Here is a 19,339-nt window from a genome sequence, read left to right on the forward strand (position 1 = left end):
ACCTCCCTTTTTGCAGGCAGTCACCCTGTTTAGGCATAGCTTGAGGGTCCAGGTGGGGGTGGATGCTTGGCTCCCTACTGAGGCCCACTGACTCAACTCAAGCAAAAGTGGAGCACTGATGCCCACCCTGTTTTCAATGGATAGGGGTGGAAGTTCAGTTTCCCATTCAGCCCAGCTAAAACGGGAGTGTGAAGAATGGAGAGGAAATAGTGATAACTAGCGCCACCTTGTTGCTAGAGCTTGTTGGATGGGAGTAGAAATTCAGTTCATTGGGCTCTGATAAAGGGGAGGATGAAAAGTTGATTGCTTTTTTTAATTAAAATGACCAGAGCCACAAACAAGCTGAGTGGTGGTAGGATTTGAGTCTCTTGAGCAGAAGATATACAAATGTCCAACAGTTACATGAAAAGATGTTCAACATCACTAGTAACTAAGGAAATGCAAATCAAAACCACAATGAACTAACACTTCACTCCTGTTAAAACTGCTGTCACCAAAAAGACAAAAGATAAATGCTGGCAAGGATGTGGAGAAAGGGGAGCACTTGTGCACTGTTGGTATTGAGGTTGGTTCAAGCCACTATGGAAAATAGTATGCAGATTCCTCAAACAAAAACAAAAACAAACTACCATATAATCCAGCAATTCTGTTTCTGGGAATACATCCAAAGGAAACAAAAACACTATGTTAAAGAGGTATCTGCACTTCCATGTTCACAGCAAGATAATTTACAATAGCTAAGATGAGGGAGCAAGCTAAGTGTCTACCGATGGATGAATGGATAAAGAATTTGTGGCACGTGCACACATACAAGGGAATATTCAACCACAAAAAAGGAAATCCTGCCATTTGCGACAACACGGATGGACCTTGAGGGCATTACACTAAGTGAAGTCAGTCAAATGAGAAAGACAAATACCATATGCTCTCACTTATATGTGGAATCTAAAAAACAAAACACTCAGAGATCAATTTTGTGGTTACCAGAGGCGGTGGGAGGGGGAATTAAGGTGGCCAAAAGGTACAAACTTAATTAGATAAATAAGTACTAGGGATGTAATGTACATCATGATGACTGTGGTTAACACTGCTATATGGTATATTTTAAAGTTGAGAGTAGATCTAAAACTTCTCATCCCAAGTTTTTTTTTTTTGTACCTATAGAAAGATTTCAAAATATATTTAAGTTAGATCGTTATGTTTTAAAACTTACACAGTGAAGTATGTTGATTATATCTCAGTAAAACTGGGGAGAGGCAAGAATGCCAGTTAACTAACTTAATAATTTCTGGGTAGGTGTAGATATTTTCAGTAGATACTTTTAAAACAGCTTCATTTCCCTGTTCTTTCCTTACTAAAATCAAATAAAAACCCAACCAGAAGATGACAACAACAATTTATGATTTGCAAACATATTTTCCCATTGTATATGTTGTCTTTTCATCTTTTTGATAACGTCCTTTCACAGATAATAGATTATGATTTTTTTTTGACTCCAATTTGTCTTTTCTTTCTTTTGCTTCTAGGTTGAACTCTAAATCCATTGACAAATCCAAGGTCAGGAAGATTTACCCCTATTTCCAAGAGTTTACACTTTTCATTTTTTTCCCCTTCTTATTAAATTGAATAAATGACATACAATATTAGTTTCAGATGTACAACATAGTGATTTAATATTTATATACATGACAAATTGGTCACCACAATAATCCAATTATTGTCACCATACAAAATTTTTATAGTATATTGACTATATTCTCTGTTGTATATTACATCGTGTGTCTTATAACTGAAAGATTGTACCTCATAAAACCCTTCACTATTTTGTTCAAACCACCTGCTCCCAACTAACCATCAGTTTGTTCTCTGTATCTATGAGTGTCTGTTTGTTTTTTCATTTGTTTTTTAGAAGTCACATATAAGTGAAATCATACAGTATTTGTCTTTTTCTGTCTGACTTCACTTAGCATAATATCCTCTAGGTTCATCCATGTTGTTGCAATTGGCAACATTTTGTTGTTGTTGTTGTTGTTGTTGTTGTTGTTTATAAAAGCCATTCTGATAGATACAAGGTAATATCACATTGTGTTTTTTACTTGCATTTCCCTGATAGTTAAGTGATGTTGAGCATCTTTTTATGTGTCATATTCCTTGGAAAAATGTCTGTTCAGATTTTCTGCCCTTTTAATCAGATTACTTTTATGTTGAGTTGTATGAGAACTTTTTAAATATTTTGAATGTTAACTGTTTATTGGACATACTACTGGCAAATACATTCTCTCATTCAGTATGTTGCCTTTTCTTTTTATTGATGGTCTCCTTTGCTGTGCAACAGCTTTCTTATTTGATGTAGTCCATTTGTATATTGTTGCTTTTGTTGTCCTTGCCTAAGGAGATCCAAAAATATATTGCGAAGACTGGTGTCCGAATTTACTGCCTATGTTTTCTTCTAGGACTCTTACGGTATCGGGTCTCAAATTTAAGTCTTTAATCCATTTTGAGTTTATTTTTGTATACGGTATAAGAAACTGGTCCATTTATGAAAGAGACTGTCTTTCACCATTGTGTATTCTTGCCTCCTTTGTCATAGATTAATTGACCATATTAGCTTGGGTTTATTTCTGGGCTATCTATATTGTTCCATTGATGTATATGTCTGTTTTTGTGCCAGTATCATTCTATTTTGATTACTGTAGCTTTGTAGTATAGCTTGAAATAAGCACAATACCTCCAGCTTTGTTGTTCTTTCTCAAGATTGCATTGGTTATTTGAGGTGTTTTGTGGTTCTCCTCAAATGTTAGGATCATTTGTTCTAGTTTTGTGAAAAATGCCATTGATATTTTGATAGGGATCACACTGAATCTGTAGGTTGCTTTGGGTATAAATTCTTCCAATCCATGAGCACAGTATCTTTCCACTTGTTTGTGTCACCTTCAATTTCTTTCATCAGTGTCTTATAGTTTTCAAAGAACAGTTCTTTCACCTCCTTGGTTAAATTTATTCCTAGGTATTTAATTCTTTCTAGTGCAACTGTAAATGAGACTTTTCTTAATTTATCTTTATGATAATTTTTATTAGTATATAGATAGGCAATGGATTGTTACTAATAAATACTAATTTGAGATTTTTCTATATTCATTTTGTATCCTGCAACTTCACTGAATTCATTTATTCTAATAGATTTTTGGTGGAGTCTTAGGGTTTTCTATATACAATATCATGTCATCTGCAAATAATGACAGTTTAACTTTTTCCTTTCTGATTTGGATGCCTTATTTATTTTTCTTACCTAATTGCTATGGCTAGGATTTCCAATACTATGATGAATAAAACTGGTGAGAGTGGGAATCCTTGTCTTGTTCTGATCTTAGAGAGGAAAGCTATTAGCTTTTCTCCACTGAGTATGATGTTTGCTGTGGGTTTATCATATATAGCATTTATTATGTATTTATGTACATATCCTGTATAAACACTTGGTTGAGAGTTTTTATCATAAATATGTAATGAATTTTGTCAGATTGGTTTTTCTGGATCTATTGATGATCACAAGATTTTTATACTTTGTTTTGTTAATGTGTATCTCATTGATTGATTTGCATGTATTGAACCATCCACTTGACCATGGTGTATGATTCTTTCAACATATTTTTGAATTCAGTTTGCCAATATTTGTGTTGAGGATTTTAGCATCCATGTTCATCAGGGATAATTGCTGCTAACTACCTTCCTCCCTCCCTCCCATCCTCCCTTCCTTGTCTGGTTTTGGTATCAGTGTAATGCTGGCCTCACAGAATGTTTGGAAGCTTTCCTTCCTTTTCTTTCTTTACCTTGGGCCTATATTGGTATAAACTTCTCTTAGAACAATTTTTGCTGCATCTCATGGATTTTGAATATTGTGTTTTCATTTTTATTTGCCTCAAGCTATTTTTTTAATATCCTCTTTGATTTCTTCATTGACCCATTGGTTGTTTAGTAGCATGTTGTTTTGTCTCCACATTTGTGTTTTTCCAGTTTTCTTCTTATCCTTGATTTCTAGTTGCATACATGTGGTTGGTAAATATGCTTAATATGACTTCAGTCTTTTAAATTTATTGAGACTTGTTTTCTGCCCTAACATGTGATTTAACCTGGAGAATGTCCTATTTCCACTTGAGAAGAATGTGTATTCTGGAGTGGAATGTTCTGTATATATCTGTTAAATCCATCTGTTCTAATGTGTTTAAGGCCAATGCTTTTTTTATTAATTTTCTATCTAGGTGATCTACCCACTGATGTAAGTGAGGTGTTAAAGACCCCTACTCTTATTGTGTGACTGTCAATTTCTTCCATTGTGTCTATTAATACTACCTTTATATATTTAGGTACTCCAATGTTGAACACATAAATATATACAAGTGTTGTATTTTATTGGATCAATTCATTTGTTATGTAATGCACTTGTCTCATTACACCTTGGTTTTAAACTATTTTGTTAAATAAGTATTACTACCCCAGTATTATTTTCATTTCCATTTGCATAGAATCTTTTCCCATCCATCTGCCTTAGTCTGTTTCTTTAGATCTGAAGTGAGTCTCTTGTGGGCAGCATATAGGTTCTTCTTAATTTTTAATCCATTCAGCCACCTTATCTTTTGATTGGAGCATTTATTCCATTTACATTTAAAGTAATTATATATGTATTTATTGCCATTTTGTTGTTTTTTTGTTTTAGTAGTTCATTTCTTCTTCTCCTTCTTCCCTGTGACTTAATGACTTTCTTTAGTGTCCATGTTTGGATTCCTTTCTTTTTATTTTTGTAGATTGCAATATACTTTAGATTGGTGATCTCTTAAGTTCAAACACATTCTAAAAGCACTACATTTTTTTCACCACCCCCCTCACGTGTAATAAGTTTTTTGTCATATTTGACATTTGTATGTATCTCTTAAATAACTGTTGTAGGTATGATTCATATTACTTTATAAGCTTTATAAGTGGCTGGTCCACTACTATATGATCACCTTTGCCAATGAGATTTTCTCTTTCATATATTTTCTTATATCCAGTTGTGGCCTTTTCTGATTAAAAAAGTCTCTTTAATATTTCTTATGAAGCTCATTCAGTGGCAAACAATTCCTTTAGCTTTTGCATATCTGGGAAACTCATTATTGCCTCTACAAAGGTTTTTATACTGTTCTTATTTAACTGTAGTTGACACACAATGTTACATTATTGTTCAGGTGTACAACATAGTGATTCAGCTTCTCTCTGTTATACCATCTGGCACCATACAATAGTATTACATTATCACTGATGAGATTCCCTATACTATGCTTTTTATTCCCATGATCTATTCATTCCATAACTGAAAGCCATATCTTCCACCACTCCCCTTCATCCTATTTTACCCACCTCTCCTCTGGCAACGATCACCTTGTTCTCTGTATTTATAGGTATGATTCCATTTTTATTATTATTATTATTTTTTAAGATTTTATTTATTTATTTATTTGAGACAGAGAGAATGAGAGATAGAGAGCACATTAGAGGGGGGAGGGTCAGAGGCAGAAGCAGGCTCCCTGCCGAGCAGGGAGCCCCATGCAGGGCTCGATCCAGGGACTCCAGGATCATGACCTGAGCCGAAGGCAGTCACCCAACCAACTGAGCCACCCAGGCGCCCCTCCATTTTTATTTCTTTATTCATTTCTTTTGTTTTTTAGATTCTACATATGAGTGAAATCATATGATATTTATGTTACTTGGTCTTATTTCACAGCATAATATCTTTTAGGTCCATCCATGATGTTGCAAATGGCAAGATCTAATCTTTTTGTGGCTACATTATATTCCATTGTGTTATTCCATTGTACCACATCTTCCTTATCTGTTCATCTATTGATAAACACTTGCTTCCATATTTTAGCTATTCTAAATAATGCTGCCATAAACATAGGGATGCATATATCTTTTCAAATTACTCTTTTCATTTTCTTTCAGTAAATACCTAATAGTGGAAATATTGGATCATATGGTATATCTATTTTTAATTTTTTGAGGAACCATGATATTGTTTTCCACAGTGGCTGTACCAATTTCCATTCCTACCAGTAGTGAGTGCATGAGGGTTCGTTTTTCTCCACATCCTTACCAACACTTATTATTTTTTTGCCTTTAGTTTAGTCATTCTGACAGATATAAGATGATAGCTTATTGTGGTTTTGATTTTTTGATAATTAATGATGAGGAGCATCTTTTCATGTGTTTGTTGGCCATCTTCATATTCTTTTGAAAAATATTCAGGTCATTTGCCCATTTTTTTCATCAGCTTACTTGTTTTTAGGTTGTTAAGTTGTATAAGTTCTTTATGTATTTTAGATATAAACCCCTTATCAGATATATCATTTGCAAATATCTTCTCCAATTCATTAAGTTGCCTTTTCTTTAGTTAATGGTTTCCTTTGCTGTTCAAAAGTTTCATTTGGTATACTCCCAATTGTTTATTTTTGGTTTTGTTTCCCTTGCCTTAACAGATCTATCTAGAGAACTTGTACCATGCCCGGTGTCAGAGAAATTACTAACTGTATACTCTTCTAGAATTTTATGGTTCACAGTCTTATATTTAGGTCCTTAACTCATTTTGAGGTTATTTTTGTGTATGGTTTTAGAAAGTGGTCCAACACCTGGGTCCTTCCCATGAGGTAGCCACATGAACAGTTTCCTATTTATCCTTCCAAATATATCTTATGCATGCACAAATAAAAAAAAAAAAAGTGGTCCAAGTACATTCTTTTGCAGGTAGTTGTCCAGCTTTCCTAACACCATTTATTAAAGAGACTGTCTTTTCCCCCATTGTAAATTCTTGCCTCCTTCATCATAGATTAATTGGCCATATAAGTGTCAGTTTATTTCTGGGCTCTCTGTTCCATTGATCTATTTTTGTATCAGTTTCATACTGTTTTGAATATTATAGCTTGTAGTATATCTTGAAATCTGGCATTGTGTTACCTTCAGCTTTGTTCCTCTTTTTCAAGATTGCTTTGACTATTCTGTCTTTTGTGGTCCCATACAAATTTTAGCATTTGTTCTAGTTCTGTGAAAAATGCTGTTGGTATTTTGATAGGGATTACATTGAATCTGTAGATAGCTTTGTGTAGTATGGACATTTTAACAATATTCCAATCCTTGAGCATGGAATAGCTTTCCATTTGTGTCATCTTCAGTTTCTTTCATCAGCGTTTTAGGGTTTTCAGAATATAGGTCTTTAACCTCCCCAGTTAAGTTCATTCCTAGGTATTTTTTCTTTCTGGTGCAATTGTAAATGGAACTGTTGTCTTAATTTTTCGTTCTGCTATTTTGGTATGACCATACAGACAACCTATTTCCAGGTATTAACACTGTATCCTGCAACTTCACTGAATTCATTTATTCTAATAGTTTGTGTGTGTGTGTGTGTGTGTGTGTGTGATCTTTAGGGATTTCATGTACATTATCATGTCATCTGCAAGTAGTGACAACTTAAATTGTTTCTAAAATGGATGACTTTTATTTCTTATTCTTCTCTAATGACCTAATCCTAGAAGAACAGAAGAAAAGCTCTATTTTCACCATTGCGTATGATGTTACCTGTGGATTTTTCATATGTGGCCTTCACTGTATTGTGGTATGTTCCCTCTAAACCTACTTTGTTCAGAATTTAATCACGAATCATGTTCAATTTTGTCAAATACTTTTTCTGCATCTATTGAGATAATCATATGATCTTCATCCTTCATTTTGTTAATGTGGTGTATCGCTTGATTAATTTGCAAACACTGAACCATCCTTTTATCCCTGGAATAATTCCCACTTCATCATGGGGAATAAGCCTTTTAATGTATTGTTGAATACAGTTTACTAATATTTTACTGCAGACTTTTGCATCTATGTTCATCAGAGATATTGGCTCTTTTCTTGCTTTGGGGTTTTTTTTTCGGTGGTTTCTTTGTCTGGTTTTGGAAGAGTAATGCTGGCTTTGTAGAATCTATTTGGAAGCTTTCCTTCCTCTTCCACTTTATGAAATAGTTTCAGGAGAAAAGGTACTAATTCTTCTTTAAATGTTTGGTAGAAGTCCATGAAAAAATATTTGATACAGGACTTTTATTTTGGGTAGTTTTTTAAATTGCTGATTGAATTTTATTACTAATAATTGGTCTGTTCAGATTTGCTATTTCTTCCTTATTCAGTTTTGAAAGATTGTATGTTTCTAGGAATGTATCTCTTTCTAGATTGTCAAATAGGTTGACATATAATTTTCCGTAGTACTCTTATAATCCGTTGTAGTTCTATTTTGTTGGTTATTCTCCTCTTTCATTTTTTTTTTTTTAACTGGGTAATTGCAATATTTATTGCCTTTATGCTCAGCTTTCCAGATAGCCTCTTTCAGGGCTCATGCTAAATACAACCTCTTTCATTTCTGATTGTATTTATTTGGATGCTTTCTCTTTTTTTCTTGATGAGTTTGGCTAAAAGTTTATCAATTTTGTTTCTCATTTCAAAGAAATAGCTCTTGGTTTCACTGATTGTTCTTTCTTTTTTTCTTTGTTTACTCTCTACATCCTTTATTTCTGCTCTCTTTATTTCCTCCTCTCTACTCACCTTGGGCTTTGTTCATTCTTTTTCTTATTCCTTTAGGTGTAAGATTGAGATTTTTCTTGCTTTTTTTTTTTTTTTTTTTTTTTTTTAATATTTTATTATTTATTTGACAGAGAGAGACACAGAGAGGGAACACAAGCAGGGGGAGTGGGAGAGGGAGAAACGGGCCTCCCACGGAGCAGGGAGCCCGATGCGGGGCTCGATCCCAGGACCCTGGGATCACGACCCGAGCCGAAGGCAGATGCCTAACAACTGAGCCACCCAGGCGCCCCGATTTTTCTTGCTTTTGAGGTAGGCCTGTATCCCTAGATGTCTCCCTCTTAAAACTGCATTCACTGTATCCCAAAGATTTTGAACCATTATGTATTCATTTTCACTTGTCTTTATGTATTTTTAAAATTTCTTCCTTGACCAATTGCTTGTTATGTGACATGTTGTTTAGCTTCCGTGTGTTCATGTTTTTTCCAGTTTTGTTTTTTTTCTTGTGATTTCTAGCTCATAACATTGTGATCAGAAAAGATGCGTGGTATGATTTCAGTATTCTTAAATTTCTTGATACTTGTTTTTTGGCCTAACATGCAATGTATTCTTGAGAATGTTCCATGTGCACTTGAAAAGAATGTGTATTCTGTTGTTTCTGGATGGAATGTTCTGTATATATCTGTTATGTCCATTTGGTCTAATGTGTTGTTCAAAGACACTGATATCATGATTGATTTTCTGCATGGCTGACCTATTCATTGATATAAGTGGGGTGTTAAAGTCCCCTCCTACTATCAAATTACTAGCAATTTCTCTATGTCCATTAATAATTGCTTCCTGTATTTAGGTGCTCAAATGTTGGGTGCATAGATATTTACAATTCTTATTATATCCTCTTATTGGACTTACCCCTTTATCATTATGTAATGACCTTCCTTTTGTTACAGTCTGTTTAAAAGTCTGTTTTGTCTGATATTAGTATTATACAAGTTTTTAAACTTCTGTTTGCATGGTAAATGTTTTTCCATCCCTTCATTTTCACTTGGTAGGTGTGTTTAGATCTGAGCTGAGCATCTTGTAAGCAATATATAGGTAGGTCTTGTTTTTTTTATCCATTCTGCCATCCTGTGTCTTTTGAATGGAGTATTTAGGCCATTCACATTTAAAGTAATGATTGATAGGTATGTGCTTTATTGCCATTTTGTTGTTGTTTTTGTAGTTCTTCTCTATTCTTTTCTTCTCTTGCTCTCTTTCTTTGTAATTGATGAGTTCCTATATATAGTGTTATGTGTGTGATGTAACGTGATCAAGGAGAATGTTTCATGTGGAGTTGAAAACACTGTGTACTCTGTTCTTTTTGGATGGAATGTCCTGTAGTTGTTATGTCTATCTGGTCTAATAATTTGCTTAAAGACATTGTTTCTTCATTGACTTTCTGCCTGGTTAATCTATCCATTGATGTAAGTGGGGTGTTTAGGTCCCCTCCTGGGGCACCTATGTGGCTCAGTCGTTAAGCGTCTGCCTTCGGCTCAGGTCATGATCCCAGGGTCCTGGGATTGAGCCCTGCATCGGGCTCCCTGCTCGGTGGGAAGCCTGCTTCTCCCTTTCTCACTCCCCTTGCTTGTGTTCCTTCTCTCACTGTGTCTGTCAAATAAATAAGTAAAATCTTTAAAAAAAAGTCCCCTCCTATTATTGTAGTACTATCAATATATCCCTTTATGTCTGTTAATATTTGCTTTACATATTTAGTGCTCCAATGTTGGATTTTCTGTTGGATTGATTCCTTTATCATTATGCTTTTTTTTTTTTTTTTTGTCTATTTTGTCTGATATAAGTATTACTACCCCAGCTTTTGCTTTGCTCCCATTTGTCTGGTAAATGTTTAACCATCCCTTTACTTTTAGCCTGTATGTTTCTTTGTCTGAAATTAGTCTCTTTTTTTGTTTGTTTTTGTTTTTTTTTAAGATTTTATTTATTTATTGGAGAGATACAGAGAGAGCTAGAGAGCACAAGTGAGGGAGAAGGAGAAGCAGGCTCTGCACAGAGCAGGGAGCCCGACGTGGAACTCAATCCCAGGATTCTGGGATCATGACCCGAGCCAAAGGCAGATGCTTAACGACTGAGCCACCCAGGTGTCCCTGAAATGAGTCTCCTGTAGATAGCATATAGCTGGGTCTTGGCACTTTTATTTATTTTTTTAAAAGATTTTATTTATTTATCCATTCATTCATGCATTCATTCATTCATTCATTCATGAGAGACAGAGAGAGAGGCAGAGAAGCAGACTCCCCACAGAGCAGGGAGCCCGATGTGGGGCTCGATCCCAGGACCCTGGGATCACGACCTGAGCTGAAGGCAGATGCTTAACTGACTGAGCCAATCAGGCGCCCCAGGTCTTGTTTTTTTGTTTTTGGGTTTTTTTTTTAAAACCACCATATGTCTTTTGAGTGGAGCATTTAGCCCATCTACATTTAAAGTAATTGTTGAGAGGTATGTGCTTATTGCCATTTTGTTGTTTTCTTGTTTTTGTACTTTTCCGTGTTCCTTCTTTCTTTGTGATTGGTGAGTTTCTATAGTGTTTAGCTTTCTTTTTGTTTCTTTTTTGGGTATCTATTATAGGTTTTGAGTCCCTGGTTACCACAAGGTTCATATATAATATCCTAAGTAAATGGCAGCGTATTCTAACTTGATGGTCATTTAATGTCAAACACATTCTTTGAAATCATCTTTTTTTTTTTACTCCCTCCTCCAGGTTTTACTGTATATGCTGTCATATTTCACATCTTTTATTCATAATTTTCCTACCTCTATAGTCATTTCTTTTCCCCTTGAAGAAGTTCCTTTAACATTTCTTGTAAGGCCAGTTTGGTTGTGATAAACTCTAATGTCTGTCTGTCTGGGAAACTCTCTCTCCTTCAAAAATGAATGATAATCTTCCTGGATTACAGGGTTTTTTCCTTTTAGCACTTTGAATATATCATACCACTCAATTCTGGTCTGCAAAGTTTCTGCTGAAAAATCAGCTGATACCCTTAGAAGGTTTCCCTCATACATAATGTTTTGCTTTTCTCTTGCCACTTATAAAATTCTTTTATCTTTAACTTTGGCATTTTAATTTTTATGTATTATAGCATGGACCTCCTTGGGTTCATCTTGTTTGGAACTCTCGTGCTTCTTGAACCTGGGTATCTATTTCCTTCCCTAGGTTAGGGAAGTTTTCAGCTGTTTTTTCTTCAGATAAGTTTTCTGCCCCTTTCTCTCTTCTTCTGGGACCAATATAATGTAAACTTTTTTTCATTTGACGTTGTCCAAGAGATCCTTAACCTACCTTCATTTTAATTTTTTTAAATTTCCCACCTACCCTCTTTTATTTCTCTACACATAAAGCATTTCACAAAACCTGAAGCAGAGGGGTCATAAAAATTCTTTTTTTCTTTTTGCCATTCACCTTCAGTGATTCCCATTATCCTGTCTTCCAGATTGCTGATCCGTTCTTCTGCATCCTCTCTCTAATCTGTTGATTCCCTTTAGTGTATTTTTCATTTCAGTTATTGTATTCTTCAACTGTGATTGGTTCTTTTTTATGTTTTCTCTTTTTTGAAGGTCTCACTGAGTTGTTCTACTCTTCTTTCCAGCCCAGTGAACATCTTCACAGTTATTACTTTAAATTTTTTGTCAGGCATATTGTTCATCTCTGATTCACTTAGTTCTTTTTCTATGGTTTTGTTGTGTTGTTTTTTTTTTTTAAAGATTTTATTTATTTGAGAGAGAGAGAATGAGAGACAGAGAGCATGGGAGGGAGGGGGGTCAGAGGGAGAAGCAGACTCCCTGCCGAGCAGGGAGCCCAATGCGGGACTCGATCCTGGGACTCCAGGATCATGACCTGAACCGAAGGCAGTCGCTTAACCAACTGAGCCACCCAGGTGCCCTGTTGTGTTCTTTCTTTTGGAGTATATTTCTCTGTCTCCCCATTGTGCTTGACATTCTGTGCTTGTTTCTACGAGTTAAGCAGAACAGCTACTTCTCCTAAACTTTAAGGAATGGTCTCATGTATGGTCACCCCTGTAGACTGTGTGTACTTGGTGACTTTCACTGGATGGCTGGAACTGTGGCTTGCATGGGCTGGGGATTGTGGAGTACTCTGTTCTGGGGCTGCCCTGGCCAGATGGCTGGGACTGAAGTGGACATACACTGGGGTGTTCCTGAGGCACTCCACATAGAGTGTTCCCTGGCAGGAAAGCTGATATAAGTGCAAAGTGAGGTGTCCTGGGACCCTACGCACAGAAGGCCCCTTGGTAGGATAGCAGAAGCTGAGTGGGTGTAAACCAGAACTCCGCACAGATGATGCCTTGCAGGAGTGGCTAGTATGTTGCGGTGGGGTAGTGGCCAGAGGGGAGTTTGGGGTGCCCTGCACTTGGGACACTCTGCTAGGACAGCCAAAGCTAAACTTGGTGCGAGCCGATGTGGTTTCTGGGCTCTCTGTGCAAAACGTGCCATGGCAGGATGGCTGAAGTTAAGTGGTTATAAGCTGGAGTGTCTCAGTGTGCTCAGAGCATGGGGTGCCCTGGCTGAGGCAAGCGCAGGCAGCAGCGTGGTGGGGCACTCCATGCAGGATGTGGCCTGGCAGGGTGGCTGCAGCCACAGTAGACATGCGCTGGGGATTCCCAAGGTACTCCACACCAAGGCACCCTACCAGGGCAGCTAGATCCAAGGCAGATGCCAGCCAGGAGTCTCCGAAGCTGTCTATTGCCAGGGGTGCTCTAGCAAAGAAACCGAAGCTGACTTGGTGAGGGCCTGGAGTGTTGCAGGGTCCAATGTGCCTGTATCACCCCAGTGCAAGGCTGGGGCTGCAGTGCATGTTAACCAGGGGTGTCCTGGTGTGCACTGCCCAGTGGCTGCCCTGGTGGGATAACTTGGACTAGTGTGGGCCATGAGCCTGTGGCTTACTGAGGCATCAGGCTACAGGCTAGTTAAGGTACCTGTACCATTGACTGGTCCGTGCTTTCCGTGTGGAGGGGGAGCATAGACCATGTCCATCATCAGCCCTTCCCACCAGGGGAAAGTTCCCAGCAGCTCCCTCGTTATTTGGTGGAGTTCTAGGAGTGGCTCCATGCTGCTTGTTCTTTCAAACCAGAGCTTTTTTTTTCTGTTCCTCAGTGCAACCAGGGCTGGTGTGGGCTAGGGATCCCCAGTGTTCTCTGAGGCAGCATGCCTGTTAGGGTGCCCAGGCTCTATTCCTGTTCATGTTTTTAAGCTGGAGGGGGAGTGTAAACCAAGTCCTCCAGTCCCTCCCACCTGTAGTTTTCCAGCAGTCCCCCACCCCCACCACCATTTGGTGGAGTTCTAGGGCTGGCTTTTTTATATGCTAGTTGCTCTTAAACGGTGGCCTTTTTTTCTCCTGTGCCCCAGTGCATCCAGGGCTGGTGTGAGCGAGGGGACCTGGCCTGAAGTGGCAGGCCAGCTATGGTGTCCAGACCCTGCTCCCATCTGCACTTTCAAGGTGGAGGGAGGAATGTAAACCTCCAGTCCCTCTGACCCCACCCCCCACAATTGTCCCAGCAGCTTTTCTGCCATTTGGCAGAGTTGTGGGGCTGGCTCTTTTATAACCTAGCTGCTCTTTTAAACCTGTGCCCAAGGATAGATGGACGAATCTGTTCCCACTCGCTCAGTTCTATCCCTCCCCACTGCAGTTCACAGCAGTGGGGATGGGAGTTCCGTACATTACCATGTCTCCCATCTCTCTTGCTGTTCTCTTTTGCCATTCTATATTTTGTTGTGTAGAAGCTGTTCAGTCAGCCCTCAGTTCTTCTTTAGGAGGAACTGCACTATAAATAGGTATAATTTGGTGTGTTCTCTGGATGAGGGGAGGTCAAGGTCTTACTTCACCATCTTAGACCAGAACGCTCCTCTTCAATTTTGAATGATAAACTTGCCAGGTAGTATATAGTTGGTTGTATGTGTTTTTTTCTTTTCAGCACTTCAAATACATTGCACCATTCCCTTTGGCCTGAAAAGTATCTCCTGGGGGAAAAAAAATCAGCTGATAATCTAATCTTATGGGGGTTTCCTTATACATAATGAGTTGCTTTTCTCTTGCTGTTTTTAAGATTCTCTTTATCTTTAATTTTTGACATTTTAATTATGTGTCCTGGTGTAGATCTCTTTGCATTCATCTTGAGACTCTTTATGCTTCCTGGCCTTGGTGTTTCATTTGCCAGGTTAGGGAATTTTTCAGCTATTATTTCTTCAAGTAAGGTTTCTGCCCTTTCTCTCTTCTTCTGGGACCCTTATAATGTGAATGTTAGTATATCTGACATTGTCCCAGAGGTCCCTTAAACTATCTTCATTTTTAAAAATTTTTTTTCTTTTTGCTGTTCAGTTTGCAAGATTTCCTCTATCCTGTCTTCCAGATTGCTGACCTATTCTTCTGTATCATCTGCTATTTATTCCCTCCATTTTTCATTTGTTATTGTATTCTTCACCTCTGATTGGTACTTCCTTATATTTTCTATCTCTTTAAGTTCTCACTGTGTGCATCCATTCTTCTCCTGAGTACAAAAACCATCTTTATGACTATTACTTTGAACTCCTTATTAGGTTCACTGCTTATCGCCATTTAATTCAGCTATTTTTATGAGGTTTTGTCTCATTCTTTCATTTGAAACATATTTTTCTGTCTCCTCATTTTGCCTCTTTGTTTCTATGTATTAGGCAGTTCAGCTACAGCTCCCAGACTTGAAGGAATGGCCTTAGGTGGAGATGCCCTATGGGGCCCTGAAGTGCAATCCTCCCTGGCCACTAGAGCCAGGTGCTCCAGGGATATCCAGTTTGTGGGTTTTGTGCACTCTCTTGTCCTGGTGGAACCTTACTGCTGCATATGTGCTGGTAGGTAGGGCTGGCCCTCAGCCTGGCTGAAACTGCTGTGGGCATGCTGGTAAGCAGGGTTATAATCCTGTTGGCTGCAAGGCCTAGCCAAAGTGCAGGATTGTGTGGGGCACTCAGCAGCCTATGCCCTCTGGCATTAGCAGTCTATAGGGAGGATTAGAGAATGGCACCTGCCACAGCAGAATCATCAGGGCAGAACAAGAGAGCAAAAATAACTTCCACCAGTGTCTCAGTCCCCAGGGAAAGGCCCAGGTTCCTTTTGCCTTTCCAACAGATGCTCCAAGATTAGTAAGTGAATCTCCTTCATGTATGATCTATGCACTTTTGATCTGGTGTTTTTCTACTGGTTTCCAGGCCAAGTGAATCTGTGTAAGCCCTTTAAGAGTAAGTTTTTCTTTATCTACATTTCTGTAGTTTCCCTAGACATATTCCCTGTTGGTTTTCAAAGCGAGGTGTTTTGATCTCTTCTCTCTCCTGAATCTCTTGTTCCTCTGATAAAAGTTCTGTACCTTTGAGATACCTCCCAACCATGGAACACCACACCTGGGGTGTGTTTTTTCCCCATCTCGGTTCATCCAGTTTCTAGTTCAGAGGGAGTTATTCCCATGTGTAGTCATAGATTTGTTGTGTTCACTGGAGGAAATAAGCTCGGGATCTTCCCATGCTGCCATCTTGAACCATCCTACTTTTAGCTCTTAAATTTGAGTCATTGGTCAATTCCAAGTTATTTTTATATACGGAGTCAGTCAAGTGTCCACTTTTAATTCTTGTATGTGTACTTAGCCAGTAGTCCCAGCACCATTTCTTAAAGAGACTATTTGTTCCCCCATTGAATGGTCTTGGTATCATCATCAAAAATCAATAGAATATAGATGTTTGGGTTTATTTCTAGATTCTCAACTCTCTTCCACTGGTCCCTATGTCTTTCCTTACATCAGTACCACACTGTTTTGATTACTGTAGCTTGGAAGTAAGTAGTGAAGTTGCAATGTGAATCTTCCAACTTTGCTTTTCCTTTTCAGTATTGTTTTGGCTATTTGGGGCTGGTGAAATTCTATATGATTTTGAGGATCAGCTTTTCCAGTTTGCAAAGGAAAACTGAATTTTAATAGGAATTGCGTTGAATCTGTACATCACTTTGGGGAATGTTGATATCTTACCAGTTGTTATAAACTGAACTGTGTCTCCAAAACTCATATGTTGAAGCCTTAACCCATCATGTGACTGTATTTGGAGATGGGGCCTGTAAGGAGTCATTTAAAGTCAAATGAAGGCATAAGGGTGGGGCCCTAATCCAATAGGAATAATGTTCTTCTAAGAAGAGACACCAGGAAAGCACACATTCAGAGAAAAGGCCATGTGAGGACACTTCAAGAAAGTGGCCATCTGCATGTCAAGAAGAAAGACGTCAGGAAAAATCTGCCAACACCCTGATCTTGGATATCCAGCCTCCAGAACTGTGAGAAATGAATTTCTGTTTTTTTAAGCCATCCAGTCTGTGGTATTTTTCTATGGTAGCCCTAGCACACTACTACAGTATTATGTCTTCCAATCCATGAAAATGAAATGTCTACATTGAATTATGACTAAAGTTTTGTTCAGCAATTTTTGAAGTTTTCATTTCCTTAAATTCATTCCTAGTTTTTTTATTCTTTTGGATGCTATTATAAATAGAATCATAGTCTTAACTTCCTTTGGGGATTGTTAATTGTTGGTGAATACAAACACAATTGATTTTTATGTGCTGATCCTGTACCCTATATTTTGCTCAATTTGTTAGCTCTAATAGCTAGTTTTCTTGTGTGGATATCTTAGGCTTTTCTATATTTAGAATCATGTCATCTACAAACAGAGCTAGTTTTCCTTCATCCTTTCCAATTGGAATGCTTTTTATTTATTTTTCTTGATTAATTTTTCTGGCTACAACTTTCAGTACCAAACTGAGTATCAGTGGTAAAAGCTGACATTCTTGTTTTGATCCTAATGTTAAGGAGAAAGATTTCAGTCTTTCACTACTGGGAATGATGTTAGCTGTGGGTTTTTCATAAATGCCCTTTATCATGTTAAGGAAATTCCCTTTTTTTCCTAGTTTGCTAAGCACTGTTATCCTGAAAAGGTGTTGACTTTTTTCAAATGCTGCTTCTACATCAATTGAGAGGATGATGTGGGGTTTTCCCCCTTTGTTCTATTAATGCAGTGTGTTATGTAGATTTATTTTCATATGTTGAACCACCTTGCATTCCTGGCATAAATCCCACTTGATCATGCTGTGTAATCCCTTTAATGTGCTACTGGATATGATTTGCTAATATTTTGTTCAGGATTTTTGTATCTGTGGCCATGAGAGATATTCATCAGTAGTTTTCATATCTAGTGGTATTTTTGTCTGGCTTTGGAATCAGGATAAGGCTGGCTTCACAGAAGGTTAGGAAGCATTCCCTCCTCTTCTTTTGCAACAGTTTGAGTAGGATTGGTGTTACATTTCTTTAAATGTTTAAAATTCACTGATGATGCCATCTAGTTCTTCTTTTTTGGGGGTCTTGAGATTCAATCTTTTGTTATAGGTCACTTTAGATTTTCTATTTCTTTTGAGTCAATCTTGGTAATGTCTGTGTATGTAGAGTTTTGTTTTGTTTTGTTTTAAAGATTTTATTTATTCATTTAACAGAGAGAGACACAGCAAGAGAGGGAACACAAGCAGGGGGAGTGGGAGAGGGAGAAGCAGGCTTCCCACTGAGCAGGGAGCCCGATGTGGGGCTTGATCCCAGGACCCTGGGATCATGACCCGAGCCGAAGGCAGATGCTTAACGACTGAGCCACCCAGGTGCCCCTGTTTTGTTTTGTTTTTAAAGATTTTATTTATTTATTTGACAGAGACACAGCAAGAGAGGGAACACAAGCAGGGGGAGTGGGAGAGGGAGAAGCAGGCTTCCTGCGGAACAGGGAGCCTGATGTGGGGCTCGATCCCAGGACCCTGGGATCATAACCTGAGCTGAAGACAGATGCTTAACTGAGCCACCCAGGTGCCCCTAGAGTTTTATACATTTAATCTACATTATTTAATTTGAGGTACAATTGTTTTTCACCTAAAATCCTTTTAAATTTTTGTAAGGGTGGTAACGTTCTCACACTTTTATTTCCAATTTTAATTATTTGCATTGTCTCTTTTTTTCTTAAGCAGTTTGTCTAAAGTTTATCAATTTTGTTGATCATTTCAAAGAACCAATTTTTGGTTTCATTGATTCTCTATATTTTTAATCTCTATTTTAATCTATTTTCTTCCTTCCTCCAGCTATGGATTTAGTTTGCTCCTCATTTTCTAATTCATTAAGATGTAAAGTTAGGTTGACATTTTCTTTTCTTTTAAGTAGGAATTTACAGCTGTAAATTTCCTTCTGAATTTTGTTTCCATTGTACTTCATCTCAAAGTATTTTCTAATTTACACAGTGATTTCTTTGACTAACCAGTTAAGAGTATGTCATTTAATTCCCACATATTTGTGAAATTTACAGTTTTCCTTCTATTGTTGATGCCAAGCTTCATTCTGTTGGTCAGAGAAAATACTTTGTAGTCTTTTGTTTTAAATAAGAATTGCAATGTTCATGTGAATTTGAGAAGAATTTGTATCTGCTGTTGTTGGGTGGAGTGTCCAAATATATCAGTTAGGGTTATTTGGGTTTTAGTATTGTTAAAGTCCTCCAGTTACTTAGGATCTTCTGTCTATGTTTTAAGTAAGGTATTTAGGTCTCCAACTATTGTGGAACTATTTCTCCCTTCAATTCTGCCCATGTTTACTTCATATATTTTGAGTGCCTGGTGCATATATCTTTGAACTGACCCTTTCATCATTATTGTAACAAT

Source organism: Mirounga angustirostris, unplaced genomic scaffold, assembly GCF_029215605.1.
Source record: "Mirounga angustirostris isolate CCGP_5_RB_7025 unplaced genomic scaffold, mMirAng1.0.hap1 SCAF_16, whole genome shotgun sequence".
NCBI classification, from domain to species: domain Eukaryota; kingdom Metazoa; phylum Chordata; class Mammalia; order Carnivora; family Phocidae; genus Mirounga; species Mirounga angustirostris.